General features: G+C 34.4%; 6 non-coding genes across 6 annotated transcripts; 2 read left to right on the forward strand and 4 right to left on the reverse strand.

The window, feature by feature from the left end:
* The first annotated feature begins 316 nt into the window (after positions 1–316).
* Trnae-uuc lies at positions 317–388 on the forward strand. Its single transcript has one exon. It is a non-coding gene; the product is annotated as a tRNA-Glu (tRNA).
* Positions 389–668: 280 nt separating this feature from the next.
* On the forward strand, positions 669–740 carry Trnae-cuc. Its single transcript has one exon. It is a non-coding gene; the product is annotated as a tRNA-Glu (tRNA).
* A 9407-nt stretch (positions 741–10147) lies between these two features.
* On the reverse strand, positions 10148–10219 carry Trnae-uuc. The gene has a single exon. It is a non-coding gene; the product is annotated as a tRNA-Glu (tRNA).
* A 3447-nt stretch (positions 10220–13666) lies between these two features.
* Trnae-uuc lies at positions 13667–13738 on the reverse strand. The gene has a single exon. It is a non-coding gene; the product is annotated as a tRNA-Glu (tRNA).
* A 7690-nt stretch (positions 13739–21428) lies between these two features.
* Positions 21429–21500, reverse strand: Trnae-uuc. Its single transcript has one exon. It is a non-coding gene; the product is annotated as a tRNA-Glu (tRNA).
* Positions 21501–23099: 1599 nt separating this feature from the next.
* On the reverse strand, positions 23100–23171 carry Trnae-uuc. The gene has a single exon. It is a non-coding gene; the product is annotated as a tRNA-Glu (tRNA).
* Positions 23172–23800: the final 629 nt, after the last annotated feature.

A 23800-nucleotide genomic window follows, 5' to 3' on the forward strand; every position in this document is an offset into this window, starting at 1 on the left:
AACATTTTAATTTTATCATAATTTTTTATTATAATTTTTTAATAACATTTTTGAAATAGGATAGCAACATATCTTCTCTTTATGTCACAGTGGCTGTGGTAATCACTAAATTTGACGTTTATGCTATACACATATTTTTGACAGGCAGTTTTTTTCGTCCAAATATTTTAAATATTTTTTTTCTTATTTTGAATAAGAGAATTTGAATTAGTTATGGGGGTTAGCCACTTTTGTGTAACATCCTGTAAAATATCCTGTAAGTATATAAAAATCTAAACTGTCTTACTCTACAAAAATAAAAACAGTGTAAACACTATCCGATATGGTCTAGTGGCTAGGATACCTGGCATTCACCCAGGAGGCTCGGGTTCGATTCCCGGTATCGGAAATATTTTATTTTTGTTTATAAAAATAAATATTACGTTTTATTTTTGACATTTAAACTCTTACAGTCATTACCATTACCAAACATAATTTCGAATAGATTTCATAGATATTAATAAAATTTAATGACTTAATTTAGAATGTGATTTAAAAACTACTTAATATTAAAATATGTTTATTGCTATAATATATTAATTATGAATAATAATAATAGCATTTATAAGATAATTTGAAAATGATTTATGATCTGTCTCTTATTGCATTAATAAACAGTCTTTCAGTACTCCGGTATGGTCTAGTGGCTAGGATACCTGGCTCTCACCCAGGAGGCTCGGGTTCGATTCCCGGTACCGGAATAAGCTTTTTTATTTTTACTTTTAAATGTATCAATTAAACCTAAAAAAATTGTTTTTTTAAGGAATTTTAGATATTTGATCACTTTTAATAGAAAAACTATTATTTACTTATCTTTACATTTCTTGTACATAATACTTGTAGATAAAGAAACAAATATGTGAAAATAATTTAATATATTTATAGCACTTGACATATTTTTACGTCAACAATTTACGATATCAATATTATTTGTTTTTATATACCGTATGATCGAAAAATAAACGGCGTCCAGTTCGGTATAATATACATATAAGTGCGGCGTTACACGGTCCGTTTTTGCGGCATCCCGTTTTGCAGGATGCCGCAGAAACGGATCGTGGCCTCCAATTATACGATCCTGCAAAAACGGATTGCGGGACCTTCGTGCAGCTACTACGCACATTTTGATATTGTGTGGCAGAGGCGAAGGAACTATGTCCCTTTCAAAATTAAACATTGTTTTATTACTTGAAGCTAAAAATTTATTACGAGAGCCGGAATGCCGTAAAACCTGGGTTCATCCTTTTAATTCCGAACGCGAAAGAAGACGAAGATTTGAAAATTTTATTCTAAAATTCGAAAGTACAATGATAAATTCTTTGGCTACTATTGGATGTCTCAAAAATCTTTTGATGTATTGCTTGAAATATTGAGACCCAGCATAACGAAACAAAACACGACAATGAGGATTCACTCATGCCCTTTGTCGTGCATCTTTGTTGGAATATTCAGGGTTTGATTTGTCCCAAGGGGCAGGTAGCCCACGAATTAGCTCGATAAATTGGTCCGTATGAAACATATTTTGCTTTTCGCGATCAAAGCGGCATACCGCAGAAACGTACCGTGCTACAGTTTACATTCAACTGACTGTGTCGTCACCAAGGTTCCCGCATCCCGCAATCCTGCATTGCGGCAGCATGTCGCCGCACATCCCGCAGAAACGGATGGTGTTACATCTGCCATGTCATCTCATGCGATATTGCCATACCGCAAAACAGGACCCGCAGTGCGGGACCTGCAAAAACGGACCGTGTAACGCCGCACTAATAAAGAAAACATTTATTACTAGCTGATACGCTATGCCACTTCGTTGTGCATAAAAATTTGGAACAATATATTTCTTTATAAATCTTGCAATGTTGGTATAGGTACAGTGTGAGTCTTTAAAGTGGAATAAATTCATTACATCAAACACAGGACTTAGTACTATATGTCATTTACTAGCGTGTACACGCGACTTCATTCGCGTCGAATTAATCATTTGTAATGGTGATGATAAAGCAAAGCAAGAATTTCCATTAACATAAAAACTGGATAAAATTTTCTCACATTTATGTCAGCATGAGAAAAAACAATTGAGAAACCCCTCCTTACCGAACCTCTACACCCCACAGTCAATCCGTTTGCCAAAAATCAGCTTTAAACGTCAAGCAGTTTAAGCAGAATCGTGATTACTCAATGGTTATATTTTATGAAACACCCTGTATAAATTTTTAAAAAATCTTAAAATATGTAAAACAACAAAATAAAATATACGTATTTAAGTTTTTCCGAAAAACTCACCGGTTTTTAAATAAAAAAATATTCTAATATTTGAGGGGTGGTTTCACCTCCTTAGAATTCGAGTTTCGAAAAATCCCTTCTTATCGAACCTCTCCCTAAAGTCAATCCGTTTTCCAAAAATCAGCTTTTTGCGTCAAGCGCTTTAAGCAGGATCGTGATTAATCATTGACCAGATTTTTCGAAACACCCTGTATACATTTTTAAAAAATCTTAAAATATGTAAAAAAACAAAATAAAACATACGTTTTTAAGCGTTTTTTCAGAAACTTGACCGTTTTTTAAATAAAAAATATTGTAATATTTGAGGGGTGGTTTCACCCCCTTGGAACTGGAGTTTCGAAAAATCCCTTCTTATCGAATCTCTAGACCCTAGAATCAACCTATATGCCAAAATTGAGCTTCATTGCTCAGTGCTTCTTCACTTTCGTTGAGTGGTTTGAGCAGGATCGCGCAGGATTTAATGATTTTATATATTAGTATAGATTATTTTAAGTTGTTCCTATTTTTAAATAAAAAATATTTCTACAAAAAGCAGATATTTCTACATAAACATATCTAAAAAGAGGATCGGGGAATAAAATTTTTAAATTTGGAATAAGCTCCTTCTTAAAACCGCAAGTAACGTCTGGCCATTTAGATTATAATAATAGCTCCCGTATATAGCGTTTAACGCCTTGGGAATAGCAAGGTACAGCTTGCCATACTAGAGCCGTTCGGTATACAAGGAAGGTAATGTGGCTAGCACTACGCTTCAACCGCCTATTATTACCTCAGGATTGTGAATCCCAAGTACTCATTTAAGGCTGAGTCGACCTAGGTACCCAAACTATTTTTATTTTAATAAAAATAGTCGGCTGATGATATGCCGTGTGTGGGAATCGAACCCACTACCTTCAGATTGGTAGACGAGAGCTTATATCTCTACGCCACCGGGCACCTTGCCATTTAGATTATGGTTGATAAATATTTGATTTAACATTCGGTCACCAATAATACCCGCCCAAGAGGTCATTTCTATGGCCCTCATGCAGAGAGTGTGCGTTTTCGCCTGTCCTACAACTACAGTTCAGTCGATTTACCCAGAAGGTAACCCAAAGGTTTACCCAAATAGTTATGTAATTTGGGTTCAGGGTAATATTGTCAAGTAAATGCATCATTTGCTCACAAAACTGTAGTTTCCTATCGCTATCATCTTCAGTTCATTCCTGTACAATCTGCATTTATAGGGAGGAACATGTGGATGCTTAAATATCCGTATTAGTGAATATTAACTTTATTTTATTTCCTATTGAAATTTTTGGGGTCCGGTCGTCTAGTTATTACTTGAACGTTCAACACAACATCGAGGTTTTTTACAACTTTATTTTCTAGTTTTTGTACATGACTATTTTTTCTTAACTCCTGATCAATTTTGCTCAGTGTGTTCTGTGATAATGGTGGAAAATCTGAATATTTTTCTCTGCAAATGAACGACTTCATTTTGGGTTCTTTGTATGTCCCCGTCTCCTATGATTATTAGGATATCCCTTCAATGGGTTTTGAATATGTAAACAATCGCTTATTATCTTTTTATTTTACAATATTAAAATCGTTAGTGTAAAAATATGGTAAAATTAGACAAAGAGTTCTGCAAGACATCAAATCATTGTTTTTCCCTTCAGATAAAAAAATAAGGTTGTTTAACGTTCGAAATTAACGGTTTCTTTGTATTTTACCGAAAAGCAACAAAACGATAGTGATATGTCCCAAATGCCCCTTAATGAGTATCTGTACCACCTTTCAGCTCAATCTGCCGTGTAGTTTTGGAGATATTGTGATGAGTCAGTAAGTGCCGTCTCGCTTTTATTTCTTATTAGCCTTCAAAATTACCCTTGTATAGCTTTGGAAATAAATTTGAGACAGAGGTTTATTAAAATACGTAAGTTACTTCTAATATACCAAATATAGAGGTGTCAGTTCAGTTAAGATCAGTTATCCATGAATAAAATTTTGAAATGTTTTTTTCATACTATGAAATTTTACTTCCTTTGCTCCCAGTTAGCATTTTTTATTCAAAACTACCTTTGTATGGCATTGTGGTCTTCATTTCATGAATTGAAGTTTTCACCTCCCTCACTTCGACTTGTAGAACGAGTTTGTTGTCACCCAGTATACAATTTCTGTCAGTACTATTTACTATTATTATTATAAGAAATAACAACACAATAATTAGCATATGCACTTCTAAAGCACCTTGTGTAGAGAGCCGTTTACGAGGATCGTTTGAACCGAATCACTTCGAATAATTCAATCGAAAATGACAGTTAACAACTCAACGCCTGGTCCATTTTAGCAGTTCACGACGGATCCGCTTTCTAGGCCAGCCTTTTCTCGTACGCTCAATTTAATCGAGTTCTAGACGTCGGAAGCGATCTGCCAGATTCTAATTTCCACCCATGGACGAAAGAAAAATCCCCATCCCGACAGACTCGGACCTCGAATTCACCGTTACTCTTAACGTTTTCGTTTCTAACTTTATTGCTAATGAATATCATTTATAGCGTACGTTTCGTAATAAAACTGCTACTTTATTATTCCTACAATGGCATAACGTAAAGAGACTCGTCGGTTTGGCTTTAATCGTATTCTCGTTTTAATATACACATCAAAATAATCTTGGAAAAACGACAGTAAATTATGGTTTAATAGAGACAGGGTTTTGCGAAACGAGGTATGTTTAGTACTAGATCCAAAGAACAAAAGTTTCCGTAAAGTATAGATGGAAGTAAATGAACATAGCGTTTGGAAACAAGCAATCTACAATACAATGTGGTGAGAAAGCGTTATACCCGTATTGGGAAGCTTCAGACCACAATTTCTTTATAACTGCTACTTGATATAATGTGAGAAAACTTATCTTGTAGCATATTTCATGATCCATGACATAAATTAATTGTTACCACGGTATCCGGAGTGGCACACGCCGTGTTTTACATCCTGACAGAATCATCCTCATCGCGACCTAGAAACTAGCGTTGAGCGAGACTGGTCTTGGTTCTGCGGTCTTGGTATAGGCCTTGCATAAAAAGCAAGGCCGAGGACTAGCGTTAAATTTGCAAGGCCAAGACCAAGGCCAACCAGTGCAAGAGTTACGCAAGACCAAAACTAAGATCCAACATGCAAGAGGCAAAACACAACCAACAAAGCAACCGAATATTATAAGGAACTAAACAAAATGGTTAAAACAGAAATCATGAAAGACAAAAGAAACTACAACACAAAACTCACAGGAGATACTTTAAATGATAATTGTAAAATAAAAATATTGAAAAAGAAACTTTCTAATGGAAGAGCTAAAATAGACGATGGAAACACAATATTATAATGCAAAACAAGAATGATATCATTAAGGCCATTGAAGATTTCTACGCTAGTCTATATTCATCCAGATCCCAAAATCAAATAGAAAAAATGGGTTTTTCTTTAATCATCATGAATGTCGGATCCGAAGATATTCCAGAAATTACACAGGACGAAATAACCACAACACTGAAACAAATGAAGAACAATAGATGTCCAGAAGTACCAAATTAGTACAGGAATGTTAAAGCTGGGAGGAGAGACTGTACGAGAAGCAAGAAGTATAGTGCTGAATAAATGCTTACATGCCGGTAAAATTCCAACTAAATGGTGTAACTCTGAGGTAATACTACTCTTCAAAAAAGGTGACAATACAAACATCGAAAATTATAGACCTATATCCCTTCTATCACACTTATATAAATGATGATCTTTTATGTTTACCAACCTGTCGAACAAGCAGGATTTAGAAGGGAAGGGATATAGCACGATAGATCATCTCTATACAGTCCGTATCCTTATAGAAAAATGTACAGAATACAATGTACCTATACATTTAGCATTCGTTGACTTTCAAAAGGCTTTCGACACCGTTGAAATATGGTCAGTATTAGCTGCTCTACAAAATGCAAGAATAGACTCAAGATATACTCAGATCATTTAAAATATTTACCAGGAAGCAACGATGCATATTAGATTAGATGTAACAACTACGACCAACAGAATAGTATTGAAGAGAGGTCTGAAACAGGAAGACACCATGTCACCTAAACTGTTTACTCTAGCTCTAGAAGAGGTATTCAAAAAGTTGGAATGGGACACCAAGGGCATTAGCGCAGATGGTATCACACTAAACCACCTCAGATTTTCAGATGATATAGTTCTAATAGGTAACAACATCACAGAACTAGATGAAATTTTAAATCCATTACATCTATCAGCTGCAAAGATAGGACTGAACATGAACTTTAATAAAACAAAAGTAAGAGTTCTGAAGATACCAACATATCTACACAAAATAATTTGATCTAATGTTTAAGAGAATATATATTTAGGCCGCAATATTAGACTTGGAAAAGAAAACCAACACGCAGAAATTACAAGGCGTATACGATTAGCACCTTCGGCAAATTGGGACATATTCTGAAAAACAATACAACACCAAACCAAACCAAACACCTATATTTTGCCTGTGCAAATATACGGACTGGAAACGACCAGTCTAACAAAATAATTTGCAAGTAAACTCTTAAAAACTCAAAGAACTATGGAACGATGTATGCTAAGGGTCTGTCTACGAGACAAAATTCGTAATGAAAACATCAGGAGGCAAACAAGGGTTACCGATATAATTCAGGAAATGGCTAAAATGAAATAGCAATGGGCTGGCCATATTTCTGGACTGGATAAAGACAGATGGACGCATCGAATAACTAAATAAATAGTGTGAAGGCCAAGGCAAACTAAAAAAAGTGTGGGACGTCCACAGAAACGTTGGATGGACGACATTATGCAACATCTAATAACCCAACTTTTGTCTAATTTTACCAAAGTGGTATCTCTCGTCGTTTCTTCGACGCCAGTGAAGAAACGACGCATCGAAATTGCGAAAAACGTTGAGCATCGAAATTGCGACCACCCTGTATACCTATAGTAATTGTATGTGAGTGTCAATTGACTAAATAGAATGATATGAAATTCGAAACGTCACAGCTCCTACGCCAATGACGCGCATTAAACTCCATCGAAGTGAATTTATAGATCCCGGCAATCCGATTACATCAAAGAGTCGCAGAATCCACATCGCGACCGTATCTGAGATGGTAATCTCGCAGAATATCGCCGGACATAAAAGAGGATTATTATTTAAGCCATACGATTAGGTTCCAGATAGTATCTGCTGCCGAATGAGACGAGACAGGCGCTGCGACGCCATTAATAATGTATCGACGGGTACGACGAGTCGTTTTTGGAGCATCGCCGAGCTAATATGCTCTGCTACCGCGCTTTTGCATCTATAATTGGTGCCTTTATGAATTTCTAAGGCCTTATTTTAACCGCTGTTGGTGGTATGAAGGTGACTGTATCTAAATAGTATCTTCTTTGCTTGAAAGTTGAGAGTTGCATAAGTTGGGTTACTTACTTACTGTCATTACTCGCTGACGAGTATTTGACACGCATCAGAAGATAGTTATGTAAGGCGTTTTCTTTCATGAGCTTTTTTGTAACCGAAAAGCCCGATACGTGATGCCCGTCTCTCTTCGGCACGCCGGACATTCAAAAATCTCATTACTTTGTTGCCTCTTTACTTTTTGATTGTCGATGATAACTGAGTTTACAACTCTTCTTCATTGCGGTCTATTGTGGAACGTCTCCTTCCCACTGATTCTGCATGCTTATTCCCTTTAAGTTTTCTAGGAAAATATTCTTGTACCTTTTGAATTGTCCACCCGGTTTTCTTTTACCACCCTGCAATAGGTTACTACATGCTATCTATGTTAACGTTCCCCTTCTTCCATTGAGTTTCTTTTTCTTCTACTTTTACAATCGGCGCATGTACTTAGCTATGCTCGATTTTGTAGTCTCTTCCTTTTCTACATTCTTCTAATATTCTTTAAATCTAAAGAATTTGCTTCAACTTATATTACGACAAAGAAAAATCAAAGATTTTCCTTGATTTAGGTAAAAACAATCCTCGGATTGTCACGGGGTTTTTAACAGGACACTGTGTCCTCAATGAATACCTCCGTAGATTGAAGCTAAGAAACAATGGCGAATGAAGATTCACAGGGGAAGATGGGGATACACCAGAACACCTCATCAGTGAGTGCGCCGAAACGACAACCATTTGTGCCGATTTTTTTTAGTCTAGTTCTGATGAGTGTGGCAATTTCACGGCGACGCGATGTTAGGAACACTAATAATAATTTGCTATCCTCCTCATATACTTTGATGTATCTTTTATGTATGGGATAGTGTAATAAAAGATCCTATCTCATCTTCTGATGGGAAAGGCCAATTTTTCTATCGATCTTTGATATAGCCTTTTCAAAAAATTATTTGAGATTCCGCCTTGAAAGAGGTCAACTGAGATATACGACCTTGAACGATCTGTTTTTGGGGTAGTAATTTCCTGGGGCGCTAGAGGGCGTATTTTTATTTCAACTTTTATAGTTGCCTAAAAATTGCGTACAAAATTGTTTTTGAAGTTGCCTAAATAGGCCTATTAATTATGTTCTGTATGTCAAATCAGTTTTCCGTTTCCGGCTTCCTCCTTCCTCTTCAGTTGTGTTTTGCCATTGAACGGAGATGTGCGTTTCGCTGTTTTCTGGTTGTGTCGCTGTGTTTTTTTGCAATCTTCATTTTACAATCGTGATTTTGAATTTTTGAATTTTTTTGAACTTTGTTTTGTGTTTGATTTTTAAGATCTTTATTAAAGGTAAGGTCTGAGTTAAAGGTCTTTGATTTATCTAACAATTTTATTTAATAATCCGAGAAAGTGAGATGAGGTAACCTAACCCAGTCCAAATATTCGTGAATTTTATTTTTTAACAATGTAATATTTACAACGCCATATATTTTTTACAAAAAAAATCGATCAACTCCATATTTTTGTACATAAACTCCTCAATGTTATATTACACAATTGTTCAAGTCCATATGTAAAAAATACACATAAATAAAACATTGTTTTTGATGGACTTAGTCACTTTCTCTTGTATTATAACGATATGTATTCTTAAATCTGGTATTATAGTAAATATTATACTTTTTAATCTGTTGTTTTATTTGTTTGTAAAATGTTTCATGGTATAATTTTCTGTAAATTAAAATAAATTATTTATTGTAGATTTTTATGCACATAAAATGATATAAGCAAACCATATAACACTTTACAATAGTTTATACCTATATATAAATTTTTGTTTTTTATCATTTGACTTGTTTGCCAACTAGGGACCAGTCAAATGACTACCAGTCAAACGACTACACATTATTTTGTGGAAATCTGATTGGCTCTAACTGGCGAACAAGTCAATACGTCTTGCTTAAAAATAAATTGCATCTATTTAAATTTGCCGCTACCTTTGTTGCTTTCCTGGGCGGCTAGATGGCGCTACTTCAATATACAGATTACATATTTCTTTACAAATTTGAAACCGTTTTGAAACTAAAAAATGCATGGGAGTTAGCGTTCTTCTTTAGTGTGCTCTGTGTTTCAGGTTTCCTAATATTTTCTATATCGTTATTCCTTACCCTTGTATGTATTGGTGGTTCGTTGTGTAACAGCAATGATAAAAACTGTTCGGATTAAACGTTCCGATGGTAATGTAGCACTCTAAAATCCTTCTTCTGCCAATTTTTACAAAATATTAATTCTACAAAAAAAAACAATTTTAATTCAGAAAATTTTTAAAAAAAATAAAACGTTGTCAACGTCTGCAACCAACAAAATACGAAATAGTTGACGAATCTAAAAATAATTTTCCGATACCGGGAATCGAACCCGAGCCTCCTGGGTGAAAGACAGGTATCCTAGCCACTAGACCATATCGGATATATTTTAAGAATTTACGTCGAGTATCCTGTAGTGGCCTAGGAAAAATAGAACTAAAGTGTTTAATGTAAAAATTTTATCTTAATTACATTTTTGTACAAGATTAGTGGTGCGTTGCATGATTAGGACACAGAATTTGTTATATTGTTGTCTTTTTTTGCTGATAGGACATACCACTGTGTAAATCTACTTTAGTTATATAGATTCTTATCTATTTATAATTATATTTGTGAATATTAATAAAATGAGTAGTTATATACAGGAATGAAATAAAAAATGAAGAAGAAACCAGGAGAGGAATTTGCAGGAAACTAGAAACTGAACTACATCTTAGGATAACTTTAATAAAAAGTAAAGGTATGTATTTTGTGACACTAGAAGGCCTGGGGAGAGATCATTCTTCGAATGGTAGGAAAAAGAGGTTCTATGAATGGAACAAAAGCTTCGGAATGGCACTCGCCATGAAACATCCTGTCCGGACCATTCAGACTCAAAAACAGAAATCTCTTAATGCTGGGAGACCGCAATAATGCTAGAATGCTGACTGCATTACGAGGAGACATCGACTGCAGATACTACTTTGAATATTGCACGTCATATTATTATGTAACTGTCCAGCTGGTAAAAGGATGTTTGAATCGTTCAGTAAAACTTTACTACACTTGAATTAGCGGGCCTTGGTTACATATCACTTTCTGTTATTACCTTTCTGTCATAATTTGAAGTTGGTCAAGCAATGCCTAGAGAAGCTGAACAAATTAGGCCTAGAAAATAAAATGATCCTCCTACTCTGAGTGCCAGCCCACCAAGATAGAAGGTAATGAATAAGCAAACGATCTCGCTAAGAAAGGAGCGACACTCCACTAGCTCAACCAGAACCCTCCTGCTTTCCAAGTGGAAACCAACTTAAAGTGGAACTCATAAATCTGGAAGTATCCATTCGTAACCTGGAATGGGAGTCCTCGACCGAGACATTCGAAGAAATTTCTCAGAACTTACGACCGAGAAAAATCAAAGATTTTCCTCGGTTTAAGTTTTAACAGGACACTGTCTCCTCAATCACCACCTCAGTAGATTGAAGCTGAGAAACAACGACGAATGCAGATTCTGTGGGGAAAATGGGGAAACACTAGAACACCTCATCACTGAGTACGCCGAGACGATAACTATTCGTGCCATAAGCTTGGAGAAATAACCTCCGTTAAACCGTCTCAGATACTGGCTTTTATCAAAGTTCTGAGACTGTATGATGAGTTATAACACAGGAAAGGGTAACACAATAGATTTATATGTGTTATAGATGATTAACTTCTCACCAAACCCCCACCGCCCATACAATCTACACAGGTTAAATTTTATTTTGTTTTTGTTTTGTGTATCTGAGTCACAATGTTCTCTTGGGACCGGAATGGAAGATCTCCAATGAATGTGAAATCCCAATAGTTAAAATACAATACAACAATATGAAAGAAACAATTTCTATGGTATCGTACGTTGTACGATCTACATCTGTTCGAAATCATCTTTATGCGACCTACGCCTCTGATCCCAATTTACAAATCGATGCACCTGTGGCGCCATTCGAATTTTTTCACATATCGCCTACCGTAGGTTTATTTTTAACGTGTCACTTCTCTCGGCAATTACTGCGGTCGGCTAAAAATAGCATACCTACCTAGCGCAGGAGCGCAACCAATCGTTTTTTATTTCCTCTCTTTGCTCATTCTCTATCTCGTTTTCTTTGGGCCTATGCCCTTATCGCGCGGGTATCTAGCAAACGGGTAGAGGCGCCGGCGTCTATCTAAACTAAGAAAATGCATTATATTCAATTAGCGCCTATTTTTATGAACGGTATCTACCAGGAAAACATGTCTTTGATTTACAGAATCCATTTTAATTAAAAGTTTAGTATTTTAAAAATCTTACAGAATCGTATTTGAATCTTTATTTGACTTACGCTAACTTCATTCTTCTATTGATTTCTGGTAGTAAAGATCCGGAACTGTGTATCAGTTGTTCCAAATTATGTATTCTTTTCTCTCTTTTTCTCTCTTTTTCTTCTCTATTTCCAGAATGTTTTTTCTGTCACTAGTTCGTTACATTACACAGTTTAGTTTTTGCTAAGTTCGTTTTGAGACCCACTTTATTGCTGGCTATATTTAATTTGTTAATTTGTCCTTGTAGTTCTTCAGCACTATTGGCAATTCTTAGTTCTTCAGCACTATTGGCGAATCTTAGATGGTTAAGATATTCTCCATCTATTTTTAATCCTTTGTTGATCCAGTCCAGTTGCCGGAAGATTTCTTCTAGTGTTGCTGGAAACAGTTTTGGGGATATTGCGTCTCCCTGTCGTACTGCTTTGCCAGTTGGGAACTCTCGGGTTGTTTTATATATCTTTTCTCTTGCTTTGGCATCTTTGTATATATATTGGCGAGAGATTCTATATAAGGCCTGGTAATACCTTGTTTCGCTAGGACTTCTATAGTTATAGTTTTTATATAAATAAATGTTTATCGGAATAAAAACTGCCGCTTAGAAAAAATGAGCGTTACAAGTCCGCCAAGGCTTTGTTTCTTATTCGCCGCCTCTTTTTCTTATCCTTCCTTCGTTTTTTAGACAAATCTAATAGCATAGGTCAAGTCGCCTGGGAGACGCGGACTTGGCCTGTGGCAGGACTAGTCCGCCAAAGACTTGATCCGGCCCACAAACACAAAGACTTTATCCGAAGGCCGGGTCCGCAGTATCTATAAGGGGCCATTGGTCCCTCACTGAGTATTTTAATTTAAATAAAATAATCAGGGCCTACTTTACCATAAGGCCCATAAGGTCCGGGCCTTAGGCCCGGTGGTCCGGGGGGCCCGTTAAAGCAAAGAGTTAAAGGTTGTAAAATGTTCATAATTTCAAATGTAAATTTACATAGCAGAGAAAAAAAAAACAGTTACCTCTGATAAGGAAAATATAATTAAATAAAATAAGCTTTAGATTGATATAATTTTTTTTTTCATTATTTATTTTGTTGAATATAATAATGTTTATTTATTTTTTAAAAGTATTAAAAAAATAAAAATAATTGTTTTATGTGTTTAACCCAAACTAACAAGAGAATTTTTGAATTTTATTGGAAAAGAGGGCCCGAATTTTTGCTTGGGCCTTAGGGCCCGACCAGATGAAAAATATGCCCTGAAAATAATGGGCGTATTTCAAAAAAACTAAAATGCAAAAATATCTAGTTTCACCATTTATTCATAAACATTACGAATTTTTTCCGATATTTGGAAAAGTTTCACAATTTTTTTACCGAATTTACTATACAGTTATATTTTAGAAAAGTTTCATTTAATATTTTCTTACTTCATTAATAAAGAATATTTTTTTTCAAAAAAATATATAGCTATGTAGTTAATGAAATTCAATTTCCTTGAACAGCCAATGAATCCAAAAAGAATTTTCCGATACCGGGAATCGAACCCGAGCCTCCTGGGTGAAAGCCAGGTATCCTAGCCACTAGACCATATCGGATATATTTTAAGAATCCAGCTCGAATACTCAGTAGTTAGAAACAGTCTACTTGACCTATTTACGTATGAATAGAACGACAAGTATTTTAAGATTCCAATTCATCTTAAGTACGTACAATTCAAACACGGTAATTATGAACTGTTGATAATGTAATTTTTGATTTTGTAGCTTTCATTGGCAGGTATAATTTTTAGAAAACATTATAAGCTATTATTGCTTTTCTTATACTTATTTTGCATCCTCCAAATAAAAAAAATCTGCTCTCAAATGTTGCTATCTTCTGTAATGTTTCCTGTGAGAAAATGTTTTAGTATTTTTTAGTTTAGAATAGTTATGTTATAGAATTTTTGTGTTGTGGACAATTATTATCATAATCTTCATATTCTATTGAATTCAATTTGTTACATCGATCATGCTACATCATATGTTAAAATTATTCATTAACAAGGCTACCTCGTCAACCTATCCCAAGTTAATAAAGCTTTCTCCATTTGTTTCCCCATTTATTTCTATTTCTACAGATTAGTGTGGTTCCAAATGGCTAGAATGCTACTTGTAGCAGTGTCTTATACATTTTTGCTTTATAGTGATGAGTTTATATTTTTCAATTAGCAGGTGTTTAACCTTTATATTAAATTTTATAGAACTTTAAAAAAGAATGTGAAATAATTCTATAGAAAGCGCTCTTTTTCCAAATATTTTGCTGCAACTAACTTACCAAACTGGCTGATCAGGAGATACTTGTTATACTTAAAAAGCCTTGTATATACAGGGTCGTTCACCACATACAAACTGTAAGTTTTGGGTTCGTTGAAGAACTATTAGAGCTACAATTTAAAAATATTTTTACAAGATACAGAGTGTCCCAAATAAGTAAAAAATATTATAGTTGTATTTTTTTAAATAGAACACCCTGTATATTGTTCTATTTTTGGATTCTCCGATTGAAATAAAGGTAAATTTGATTAAGGTTTATCACACTTAAACCTTACCGTTTTTGAAATAGTTTCAATTTTATGAAATTGCAGTAAAAATTTTAAGGCTTCATTTCTCCAAAGGTATCAACGTTTTTAATACTAAATATTTACTGAAGATTATTTAGTGATCAGATATTGTGTTGCAATAATAAAAATTTTACTACCTTATACAGGGTGTCGAAAAATTTATATTAAATAATTACTAGCTTTAAACGGCAATAACTTGTTTAATTTAAATGGAACATCCTATATATTTTAGGTGAATCACGTGCACAATATAATTGTCTATCAAGTTGTATTATACCATTTTTTAGCCATCTCTTCACGTTTTCGTAGAAAATGCATTTTCTTATAATTTAGACCTCATTTATCACTATACCCATGGAATATTGACATTTCAGATTTTTTTATAGCGACATATATGTACAAAATGTATTGAAAGCCCATTGGTATACAAAAAAATATATTTAAATCTTTGTGAAAGCGTATACCAATTAAATATACCACCATTATTTCCGACCAAAAATTAGTTAATTACATACTTTTAAATTGGTTTAACTAATAAAGTATTCTAAATAAAGGTGAATTTGGCTCAGAAATCAATAAATAAGTTATGAAAATGAACGTTTCTGTTTTTATAAATAAGCATTCGTCAAAAAATGAAATAAAATTTATAAAGTGTTACTTTTTACCACACTGTCTAATACACACACAAAATTCCGTTTTTGAGTATTTGGAGCAAATATTATTAATGAACGTAAACAGTCAATTAATGTAGTTTGAATCCTGGGATCATATTAATTGGTCCTTTTTAACAAAAAATATTTAAACAGTTTTTTTTTTTTTTAATGACATAAGCGAACTATATCGACAATATTAGTATCTGTACTCTTTGAAAATTTGTTACATCTTTAAAAATAATCTAAAATGTCAATATTTCATGGGTATAGTGATAAATGAGGTCTAAATTATAAGAAAATGCATTTTCTACGAAAACTTGAAGAAATAGGTAAAAAATGGTATAATACAATTTGATAGACAATTACATTGTGCATGTGATTCATGTAAAATATATAGGGTGTTCCATTTAAATTAAACAAGTTATTGTCGTTTAAAAATAGTAATTATTTAATATAAATTTTTGGACACTCTGTATAAGGTAGTAACATTTTTATTATTGCAACGCAATATCTGACCAATAAATAATCTTCACTAAATATTTATTATTAAAAACTTTGATACCCTTGGAGAAATGAAGCCTTAAATTTTTTACAGCAATTTCATAAAATTGAAAATATTTCAAAAACGGTAAGGTTTAAGTGTGATAAACCTTAATCAAATTTACCTTTATTTCAATCGTAAAATCTAAAAATAGAATAATATACAGGGTGTTCCCTTTAAAAAAATACAACTATAATATTTTTAACTTATTTGGGACACTCTGTATCTTGTAAAAATATTTTTAAATTGTAGCTCTAATAGTCCTTCAACGAACCCAGAACTTACAATTTGTAAAAATCTAATCGTTTAGCTACCATACTCCGTGTCGTATGTGGTGAACAACCCTGTATATTTGTAAATATATATTTTTTTAAATAACTCAGTATATTACTTATTACTTTCTTATACTATTATCACATGTGAGGATTGTGGATCATTTCCACTATTGACTCAACAATACCTTGTTAGTAGTCTTGTAGAACATTGCTTATTATAATAGCCTAACGAGTCATTCTAATAAAAAAATTGCATTTCAACTAAAAGCTACATTGGCATCCATAAGATCTTTATGTGTCTCAGTAATTATTTAAATAAAATAATTACCTAGTTAATATAAATTAACTTTGGTTAATTGGAGAGTAATATCATAAAAGTCCATTAAGGTCAGTTTTTTTTTCTGTACAATTCAATTCTATTGATATCCCCAGTTGGGTAGATAGAGTAAATTTTCCGAACAATGACGGCATTGGAAGACTTCTTCTTGGGATGATTTCTCTGCATGTGTGTTCTCAGCCTACAGTATAGTCTCTGTATACTGCAGTTGACGCACGTTAGCGCATTGCCATTTCTACAAACATTTATAGGGTTTTTGATTTTGAATTTGGATGATCCCGTCAAGATGTTCTTGGCTGTGTTCTAGGCGTGTCCAATTCCAAAATTGTTCTATTTCTAGAACCCTTTAGCCTTATCCATTAAAAGAGCCGGTTTTTTGCGGGGCTTTTAAGTACAGGAAGCTAACAGAAAGGTATTTAAAGTTGAAATCGAGTGATATCAGTGGCGGCTCGTGATTATTATTGTAGGGAGGTCAATATCTAAAAATATTACGTCGATCTTTTTTATGACGCGACCAAATTTAATTGGTTTCTTACAAGGCACTTGTACGTTTAGTTAAAGGAAAATAAATCTAAAAATAAATACAAATTATGTTAAATTGAAACCTACCCTTTCATTTTTCAACAGGTGGTCTAGTTCCATTTCACTAAAAATCCAGTCAATGTTCTTTACACAAATTTTCCACGGTATGATTTAAAAAACACTTAATAACACAACACAATGATAATGTCACAAAAATATAAATACACATACACATTTCTAAAAGTTTTATTTCACATTTTTTATATTTTATGTCAATTCTTTCTCTAAACGTTTTTCGAAATTTAAGCAATTGTTTTCTCTTAACCGCACGATTTTACAAACTAAACACCATATTATGTTGTCTATTTGAAAATATCTACATATTTCAGAATCAGTCAAGGAGAGTTCATCATTTATCCAGAACCAGAAAATTAGGAATTATTACCTACACAAATTTCGCCCTGTATCTCAAACACTCGGCTAATTTTTTTCGATAGTAAAAATGTATTTATTTATTCAGGGCCGTATCTGGGGGGGTGTTTTGGGGGTTCAACCCCCCCCCCCCCCCCGAAATTATGGCCGAAAATTTTTAAAAAGTAATGATCATTAAGTAAGTAAGTAAGAACGAAACAAAAAAGAAGAAGAAGAAGATGGATGAATATCAATGACTAAAGAATACAAGGACATGTAACGCCCATATACGGGCTCCAGCAGAATTTGTGACCTTAGACGCCAACTTTTTAGACATGAATCACCAGCTGGTCATCAGCGACAATTTTAGCGATTTTTAATAGTTGGTTGTGTGTAGTGAACTTTTTATAAACTTTATTACAATGGTAATTTGTTCAGCTTTCAAGTGTAAAAGGCGCAATGATAAGAAAGAGCCAGAAGTTACGTTTTATAGGGAAACAAACAGTCCCCTACACCTTTTTAGCGTTTTTTTTTATTGAATTCGATAATTATTTTTCTGATATTATATGTACTTGATATGTACTATACGTCGATACTAGTTACAATATACCTTTTGTTAACATTTTAATATGTTTCTTTCGTAATTAATTAGTATGATACCACCCGATACACTATAGGCGTAGTGAAAACATATAATATCAAAAATATAAATATCCCTTCAAGCGGCAATGTTAAGTAAAATATGTGCCACGGCACTGTTTGGAAGAATGGTCACAGTTTGGTCTCGGGTGCTATTTGTCCTTGTATCTTTAGTCATTGATGAATATACATTATACACCCTAACCTCACTTTTCCACTTTGAAAGCAAATGTCATTTTCGATTTTCGACTTTCAACATTCAAGTGTTTAAAACAGCAAAAGTTTGACAAGGACAAGATTGTGAATGTTGTGTGTTTTGCTGGTCATTAACGTGATTAACATTTGTTATTGTTCTGCTATTAGACAAAGAACTCTTGGACTATGACACTTTAGCGGCAGAACTAGACTTGTGGCGGCAAACATGGAAGCTCGACCGACCTAAAAACGCCATCGAAACGATAATCGGAGTGTAACCAGTGTATATTTCCAAATATATACATTTTACTAATGATCCTAGCAACTCTACCAGTGTCAACAGCTACACCAGAAAGGTCTTTTTCAACCCTAATGCCGCAACCGCACATGCGGTATTCGGCGATCTCCGATCGGGGCTTCGCCGATTTCCTATGTGTGTGGATGAGGAAGTCGGAGTACAGCGACGAGAACGAGCGCTCGTCTCTATGTTGTTGCTATCAGAGCCCGCATGTGTGGATGGAAAGGCGAAGTCCGATCACGAGCATTCGGTAGTTGATGAGCGCTCGGAGTTCGCTAAATACCGCATGTGCGGTTGCGGCATAAGACGATTGAAGCACTTCCTACGTAACTCTACAGGTCAGGAGCGATTGACAGGACTTGCTCTATTAAGCGTACATAGAGAAATAAATATCGATATCGAAGAGGTAGCCAATCGTTTTTCCAGGGAAAAGACAAGTTTATCCTTTAAGATTAATAATTTTTACCTTTTACTTTTTTAAAATTTGATTTTCAATTAAGATTTGAGTGTAGCCCATAGCGATCGATTTTTTTATTATGCTTTTTTCCTAGCAGCTTTTGTACCCCCCCCCCCCTCCGAAATTTTGGTCTAGATACGGCCCTGTATTTATTTATTAATATTGATTTATACTGACTAAACCAAACATTATACGCGATAAACGATACAAAAACCTAGGTTGTTTTATAATTTGAGTTTTGAAAAATTGGTAAAATGAAATGTTTTCAAGCGAAAATTGGGTAAATTGAGAATAGTTTTGAATATTTTAGGATGAAAAAAGTGATTTACAAAAAGTATAATTTTTAATAAGAGATAATAATTAATTATATTTATTATATTAAGTATAATAATAAAAGTTTTCTAATTTTCTCCTGATTTTTTTGGGGGGCATTGACCATTTGACCTCATGGTTAAACCGCCACTGAGTGATATTATGATTGTCTATGTCTGTCTATGTCTAGGTGAGGGAGGTGGTTTTTCTGAAATGTCTTTCGGTCCTTTCTATACCAAAAGAATATTATCCATATGGAAATATGTCCTTCAATCGTCTTCACTACCGATGTAAAATAATTATTTCATGATTTCAACGGATTCGCTTTGTGCAGTTAGCTCAATACATAAAAAAATTGTAGATTTAATATTGGTACTGCAGTAATGTACAAGTTCCCATTAAGTTTTAGTTTTACCTAATACAAAATAATGTTACGCGTTTTTATTTTTAAGAATATGCGATTCTTTTGTCATAACATAACACTGATGGTGTTGTTGAGAATAGGTTTGGTTGATAACAGCAGATATCGTCAAATCATGCAAACCCTTTATCATCTGCCGACAATATTAATTTGATTAGTGAAACAAGTATAAAAATATTTTGTGGGAAAAACAATTTTCAATACAAAGAAATGGTTTTAGTGACATCTACACTACGCGAATCTGAAATCCAAAATTCCTATTCGAGAATGCTAAACTAGAATGTTTGGGTGACGTCAATTAAAATTTAGCTCGGTGCCATTTCCACAAAGTGGCCGACCGTTTAACCATTCCGGTCTTGGACGCGAACAGGGGGGACGGGGGGTCATTCCCACATGCACATCGCGACCGCCGCGCCGCCCGCTGGACCTATCGACGACGACTTCGACGGACCGCGGCGGACCGTAGAAAGCGTGGGAGCTGGACGAACTGATCTAGGTTAAATGCGAGAGACGACGCCCCATTAGTATGCGACAGGGGGCGGCACGGCAAATTGTTGAGTGGCCCTCGCCCCAAATATTAATCGAGTGGTCACACGTGTCCGCCGATAACGCTGGACGGTGAATTAGGAACCTTGAACTTAAGAGACCAAGAAACTGCCAATACCTACTCATTTAACAATTAAGACAACTAAGCCTTGCAGCAAAAATTGTTTCATTTCAGAATTCATTTCCCTCATTTAAATCATACAATTTTTTCCAATAATAAGGGGTCGTGTAGTCCTGTGTAAGAAACATTGCGATCTGTAAGACCTATTGTGTGTTTGTCTCCTTTTTATGTCTGCACCCACACCACTATTTCTGTACCCGGCACCAACTTGCGCAGGTTATTGATAGAATGGGTGCATAATTCATACTGTTCTGTTTTCCCAAATAGAAAGTGTCGCTTGCGATCCAGAGCCTCGTAGTGACATATTATGTGCTGTTCAGTTCATCTTTGTCGCAAAATCTGCAGCAAAAACTTCCTTGATACAGGTTCAGCTTGTTCATAGTTAGCAGTTGACAGCCATATGTCCATATTCCGCACTTTATTTCTGCTAAGCATTAGTAGTTCCGTTGTAGTTTTAAAATTAGGTCGTTGGATAAAGGCCTTGCTATTCCTGGACACCTTATCCGAAGGCCAGGTCCGCAGACCGGTGTATGAGGAGTCATTGGTCCCTCATTGAGTATTATAATGCGTGTTTCAAAAAAACTTAAATGCAAAAATATCTAGTTTCACCATTTATTCATACACATTATGAATATTTAATTTTTTTACAGAATTTAGTATACAGTTTATATTTTGAAAAAGTTCCAATTAATATTTTCTTATTTCATTAATAACGAATAAAAATATTAATTTCTTTTTTCAAAAAACTATACATGTAGTTAATGAAATTCAGTTAGAAAAGAAAGATTTTTTTTTCTGTTTTCCGAAACATTTAACACGAAATATCTCTGGAACAAAAAGTGTCAATCTTAAAAACAATACGGTTTTGTAAAGTACACATTCAGCACTACAACATATTGCCAAATAAATTAAATCGATTTTCCAAAATTTTTCGAAAAAAATCCTCGCCACCTCTCTGTTCCGATACCGGGAATCGAACCCGAGCCTCCTGGGTGAAAGCCAGGTATCCTAGCCACTAGACCATATCGGATATATTTTAAGAATCCAGCTCGAATACTCAGTAGTTAGAAACAGTCTACTTGATCTATTTACGTATGAATATATCAAGTATTTTAAGATTCCAATTCCTCTTAAGTACATACATACAACTCAAACTCGGTAATTATGAAATTTTGATAACGAATTTTTAATTTTGTGACTTATTTTGTTTGCTTGTGACTCATTTGCAAGTATAATTTTCAGAAAACATTATAAGCTAGTTTTGCTTTTCTTATACTTCTTCTGTATCCTCCAATAGAAAAAATTTTGCTCTCCAATTTCTCTGTAATGCTTCCTGTAAGCAAATGTAGTTATAATATAGGGTTTTTGTGCTGTAGATATTTATTATCATAATCTTCATATTCTCTTGAATTTAATTTGTTACATGATAAAAGCCTTGCTATTCCTGGAAATCTGCCTGTTTCTTCAGTAGACATTTTGCTTTTTCCTTTTTTGGCATTTTTTTCTGTTCTCCAAGATTCTTCTTCGATGGCTCGAGTTCCTAATTCCTTCTATCTACTGTGCTTTCAGTCTTACTTCTTTTCTCCTATTATGTCATATGTACTTTCTACTAGCTATTGTATCTTGTCTATCCTTAATACATGACGTAGCGGTACATCAGAAGAAAAATCGTGTCGACGACAATGTTTACAAACATGTCGAAAGATGTCTCCACCTAATCAACTCCAAAGTAACTTTATCGGGTATATTTTGCCATTTGTACTCGTGTAGTTCACAAGGCCAGAAGTTTGTTTTTGATTCTGTTGCTAAAAATAAATTTGGTATGGAGTGGAGCAATGATAAAACAAGAAATCTGATTGAAAAATATCAAGCCCACCCCGAACTTTGGGACACTAAGCATACTTGGTATAGGAACAGAAATAGAAAATATGATGCCTGGAATAATATATATACTATATATCATTCCAGGCCTATATACTAGGCTAGGACGTATCCAAAAACGACGTTGCCGTCTGGCTTGACGACGCTCATTTCGCGAAATAATAAGGAATGCGGCTGAGATTATAATTACATCTTCGTCGTTCCACATGTTGATAAACACTAAATAAACTTTCGGTCTTTAGTAGAAAAATGAAGTCGAGCAACAATATTTCTTTGGTAGGTACGATCTACGTGTCTCGACAATATTTATGAAAATAGTAACAAAAGTTGATGACAATGTCGTCGACATATGTTGCTTTGGTGGAGACCTGGCTTAAAGTTAACAAACCAAAAAATAACAGTCAATACTCATTTTATCAATTATTATGTATTGCCTCTATTGTGTATTACCTATCGCAGCAGTACCATATAAAATCACTCTACAAAATTTTAAGAAATACTGGAATTAAAGAGACAGTAGCAAATGGCGTAACATTTCTTTTGCAGTACCGCAATAAAGAAGCAGCTATGACATATTTGGTCAAAGGCAGTCTTTAAAACAAGACTGTTTATAGTTTTTTGGATATCTGTGATATTTATTGTTTTCTGGCCTATTATCATGCAGTTTCAAAAAAAATTATAATAACCGTATGGCTTTCGTAAAAATAAAAAAGAAAAAATATAAAAAACCAAAAAGAATCAAAATATATTCCGATACCGGGAATCGAACCCGAGCCTCCTGGGTGAAAGCCAGGTATCCTAGCCACTAGACCATATCGGATGTACACTAAAAGGTATTTTAGTATCTTTCTGGAATGTGCAGGTAATTTTACTCTACAATAAAATATTTCAATTTAAATTCCATTGAGTATGGCAGTATGACAACAAAACAATACTTAGACAACAAAACAATACTTAGATAACCATACAATTTCTGATAAGAAGGTGTAAGTAATTCTCTCTTATCTCGCTAAAATAATTAATTATTCAATTTAAATGTATTTTTTAGAGACGTGACAGGAAGCCAAAAAAATTATTCGATAATATATAACGTTATTAATTATTCGATAATTTGTCTTCTCTATTCAGTATCTTCTGTCTCTGCTTATCTATTAACGGATGTTTGCGATCACACTTTCCATGGCTTACCTATCTCTGGCTGTGTGGAACAACGTCTGTATGTTACGCAGCCACGACATTTTTTTCCATCCCAAACCTTTTCTGCCCTCGATCTTGCCCTCGATAATCAACTGGAGAATTTGGTACCTATTTATGGTTATGCATGACGTGACCCAGGTGTGCAGTCTTTCTTTTTTTATGGTGTTGAAGAGTTCACGTTCTCTATCTATTAATACGTCTGAGCACATCCTCGTTTGTTATCTTGGCCGTCCATGGTATCTTGAGGATTTT

The sequence above is a fragment of the Sitophilus oryzae genome, unplaced genomic scaffold (genome assembly GCF_002938485.1).
Source record: "Sitophilus oryzae breed Bouriz unplaced genomic scaffold, Soryzae_2.0 scaffold_1389_pilon_pilon, whole genome shotgun sequence".
NCBI lineage: Eukaryota > Metazoa > Arthropoda > Insecta > Coleoptera > Curculionidae > Sitophilus > Sitophilus oryzae.